Source organism: Amblyraja radiata, chromosome 15, assembly GCF_010909765.2.
Source record: "Amblyraja radiata isolate CabotCenter1 chromosome 15, sAmbRad1.1.pri, whole genome shotgun sequence".
Classification (NCBI taxonomy): Eukaryota; Metazoa; Chordata; class Chondrichthyes; order Rajiformes; family Rajidae; genus Amblyraja; species Amblyraja radiata.
Genome location: NC_045970.1, coordinates 37,428,334 through 37,433,400, shown reverse-complemented (window position 1 = coordinate 37,433,400; position 5,067 = coordinate 37,428,334).

The following is a 5,067-nucleotide window of genomic DNA, read 5'->3' as shown; positions in this document are numbered from 1 at the left end:
GGATATAGAATTTTTTTCCCCTCGACAATAAACCATTCAGAATACAAAATATATTCAAAACAACTGTGCAAATACTCTTCAGACATTCTCTGCATCTATACATTCATTAGACCCTTAGTCAGAACAGAACTATCTTCTGTGCTTATCTCCTGATCCCACACTTTTTGTCTTTTTAACCCTGGCCTTTGTCCAACCATCCAGCATGGAAACAGGCCTTTTTGCCCACCGAAACCACACTGACTATTGATCACCCATTCACACTAGTTCTATGTTATTCCATTTCTTCATCCACTCTCTACACACAACAGCTATAGTAAGCGACCTACAAACCCACACGTCTTTGGAATATGGGAGGAAGCCAGAACGCCCGTAGGAAACTCAATCGATCACATGGAGGACATGTAAATTCCACACATGCAGTACCCGAGGTCAGGATCGTACCTGGGTCTCTGGCACCGTGAGACAGCAGCTCTACCAGCTGCACCATTGTGCCATCCTAAATGTGTTTGTGTGTGTGGGCTTCAGCAGTGCAAAGAGACATAACAGAGAAACAAGCTCTTCAGCTCACTAAATATGTGTCAACCATTAACCATCCATTTCAACTAATCCTACATTAATCCCACCTTTTTTATTCAAGTTAAGTCAAGTCGAATTTATTGTTATATGCGCAAATACGGTGAGGTACAGGTCCAATGAAAACATTTCTTGCAGCAGGGTCACAGGCACAGAGTATCGAGCAAGACACAGAAACATAAATTATGCATTAATTATATCAGACTGTGTAAACGAAAAAGACGGCAAAAAGATCACGACATCATCCAAAAACACAATTATAAAGCAAGTCCATGGTAGTGCAAGATGTTGTCCATTGTGTTCCATGACTGAGGTAGGTTTAAGGTTGTGCAGGTTGGTTCAAGAACCTGATGGTTGGACAAGATTAATTGCCCCTGAACATGATCCGAAAGTAGCAATAAGGAAACAACATGGCCCAGATGGTGGGGATCATGGATGATAGATGGTGCCTTCTTTAGACAGTGCTTCATGTCGATGCTTTCAAAGATGGGGAGGTCTGTGTCTGTGATGGACCGGGCTGAGTTCACCACTCTGCGCAGCCTCTTCGTTTCTAGTGCATTGGAATTGCCATACCAGGCCACACTGCAACCATTAAGAATACTTTCTATGGTACCTTAGTTTAGTTTAGTTTACAGCATGGAAGCAGGCCTTTCAGGCCCACCGAGTCCACGTTGACTATTGATCACTCGTTCACACTAGTTCTACGTTATTCCACTTTCTCATCCAATCCCTACACACTTGGTGTAATTTATAGAGGGCCAATTAACCTACAAACATGTACGTCTTTGTGATGTGGGAGAATACCAGAGCACCCGGCGAAAACCCACACAGTCACTGGGAGAACGTGCAAACTCCACACAGAAGGCACCCATCGTTGTGATCAAACCCGTGTCTCTTGTGCTGTGAAGCATTAGCTTTTGCACTGTGCCTAATTTGCCTAAGAGGCTTGTTAGAATATTCGGTGACTTGCTAGATCTCTTTAAAATTCTAAAAAAGTAGTTGCTGATGTGCCTTCTTTGTGATTACCAGTACATCTAAATGCTGGACTGACGACATGTTCACAAGATGTTAATGCAAATGGTCCTAAAGCTGCTAAATCTCCCCATAGCAACTCACCAAAAATTTACGGACAGACACAAACACAAGGAACTGCAGATGCTGGAATCTTGCATAGAACACCTGCTGGTGGAACTCAGTGGGTCATGTGGCATCTTTTGAGGATGGATAGGCAATGTTTCATGTCGAGACCTTTCTCCAGACTGATTTCAATGTGGAGGGGCGAGGGGATAACAGGTGGACGTAGGACAAAAGAAGATAGACACAAAATGCTGGAGTAACTCAGAGAGTCAGGCAGCACCTGTAGAGAAAAAGAATAGATGACGTTTTGTCTCGAACCCCTTGTTTAGACTGAGAGTCATTGGGGAAGGAAATTAGAGGTATGAAAAGGTTCAGTACAAATCAGAACCAAGCCTGGAAAATAGTCTAGAAATCTCTAGGGCTTGTCTGAAGGGAACTACGATTGCCAGGGGAGATTTTAATCTACACATGAATTGGATGAACCAGACTGGCAAGGGAAGGTCGCAGAGAATTTATGAAGCCGATCAAGATTAGTTTAGAGTTACAGCATGGAAACAGGCCCTTCGGCCCAGCGATTCCATACCAACCAAGAATCACGCCATATACTAGTTCTTTCCTACGCACGAGGGACAATATAGGGAAGCCAATATTGGCAATATTAGCTAAGCTAACAACCTGCTTGGGATGTGGGAGGAAGCCGTAGCACCCGGCGAAAACTGGGAGAACGTGCAAACTCCACACAGAAGGCACCCATCGTCGTGATCGAACCCAGGTCTCTAGTGGTAGAGGCAGCAACTCTACTACTGCGCCACTGTAATGTTTTATAACCAAGGAAACATGGAATAACAAAAGGGTCAGCAGAGTGGTGCAGTTGGTAGAGCTGCTAACCTACGGTGCCAGAGGCCCGAGTTCGTTCTTGACCTTAGGTGTTGTCTGTATTGAGTTTGAACGTTCTCCCTGTGACTACGTGGGCTTCCTCTCACATCCCAGGTTTGTAGGTTAATTGGTCTCTATAAATTGCCGCTGGCGTGTAGGGAGTGGATGAGAAAGTGGGAAGGTATAGAACCAGGGTGCACAGATAATCGATGGTTGGCCTGGATTCGGTGGGCTGTAGGTCTGTTTCCTGCTGCATCCTTCAATCAAAAACTAAAGCAGAAATCTGTTTAGTGATGTTTACTGAGGATAACTATTGACAGAGACAATGAGGAGAACATCCACAAACTTAGTTGAAGCACTGTCATGTCCACCTGAAAGAGCAAATAGATGAGTTAATTTATATCTGAGTCAGTCTAGAGTTTAGTGCACGGGACTTCAATTCATTACTAGTTCAAGAGGCAAGTTTGCTTTGTCACAGCCAACTCCTTTATTTAAGTAACACAACAAGCTCAATAAAACACCAAGAATGCAATTTGAATAATATATCTCAGAATTCCCAACAATTGGCCTATTAGGGAACCAGTCTACCTGAGATAATTTAGTTTAGGTTATTGTTTAGTTTAGTTTATTGTCATGTGTACTGAGGTAGAGTGAAAAGCATATTGTTGCATGCTATCCAGTCAGCGGAAAGAATGGATTGGAATGCTTTCTTGTCACATGTGACAAGGCAGTGAAATTATTTGCTTGCATAGCCAAGGTATACAAATAGCGACCACCTATGGTGCTGACAAAGTTACAAAGTACACCGGCTCCTCCTTTGTTCGCTATATACGAAAGACTATACACAATTGCAATTAAGCCATCCACAGTGCACAAATACAGGATAAAGGGAATAACGTTTAGTGTAAGATAAAGTCCAGTAAAGTCTGATTAAAGATAATCTGAGGGTCTCCAATCAAGTATGTGGGAGATCAGGTATGCTTTCTAGTTGCTGATAGGATGATTCAGTTGCCTGATAACAGCTGGTCATCTGTTGCCGGCCATAATTTGTTCCTGTCTTTTCATGCTTCCAGTTCCCACCCCTCCACCCCCTCAATCGGCCTGTAGAAGGGTGTCCAACCCATTAGGTCGCCTATCCATTTTCTCCAGAGATGCTGTTGACCCGTTGAGTTACTCCAGCACTTTGTGCTTTGCTGAAGATTACAGCATCTGCAGTTCCTTGTGTCCCCATGATTCTCTCTTTCTCCTGTATCTTTTCCTTATCTGACTGATGCTGATACCAGAGCAAAGATCTGTGTTGTTTTGTTGATGTAATCATAACAGACCTGCTTCAGTCTGTTTTGACTTCTCTCTGTAATTATATATAACATGATTTCATACTGCTTCTGGGCTATTAAAAAGGGAGCCCGTTGCTCACAATTTAAGAGCTACTTCCTTTATAAAAACAAATTCCTCTGGCTCTTGTACTTTTTATTACTTCTCAAAGTCCTAATGGAATGAATAATAACAGTCTTCTCCTGCTACTGTCTTCACATTTCTTCAGGCAGATCCCACTGTAACTTTGTCTGCATTCTCATCTTGGCACTGTTTGCCTTTGTTCATAAGTTCTTGGAGCAGAATTAGGTAATTCGACCCATCAAGCCCATTCCAAAGGCGTACAGGCTAATTGACTTGGTTAAATTGTAAATTGTCTGCCATGTGTGTAAGAAAGTGCTAGTGGGTGGGGGTCTCTGGTCAGTGCTTACTCGGTGGGCCAAATGGCCTGTTTCCGCACTGTATTGCTAAACTAAATCAAAGTTTGTCTACTCCGCCATTCAATCATGACTGATCTATCTTTCCCTCGCAACCCCATTCTCCGGCCTTCTCCCCATAACCCCTGACTCCCGTACTAAGCAAGAATCTATCAATCTATGCCTTAAAAATATTAATTGACGTCCTCCACAGCTTTCTACGGCAATGAATTCCACAGATTCATCAACCTCTGACTGAAGAAATTCCTCCTTATCTCCTTTCTACAGGTCATTTTATTCTGAAGCTGTGCCACTAGACTCTCCCACTAATGGAAACATCCTCTCCACACTATTTAGGTCTTTCATTATTCAGTAAGTTTCAATGAGATCTCCCCTCATCCTTCTAAAATCCAGTGGGTACAGGCCCAGTGCTTTCAAACGTGAATCATATGTTAACCCAATCATTCCTGGGATCATTCTTGTAAACTTTCTCTGGAACCTGTCCACCACCAGCACACCCATCAATGGATATGGTGCCCAAAACTGCTCACAATAATCCAAATGCGGTCTGACGAGTGCCTTATAAAGCCTCAGCATTACATTCGTTTGTATATTCTAGTCCTATTGAAATAAATGCTGGCATTGCATTTCCTTTCCTAACTCCTGATTCAACTTGAAATTACCAGCCTTTGATTTCCATAGGCTGTGTATTTAAGATATGAGTAGGATAAATAAACCTTGTTACTAACAAGGTTACATTTATTATCCATCTCTAATAGCCATTCTGATATTTAAAATGCGTCTTTAATTT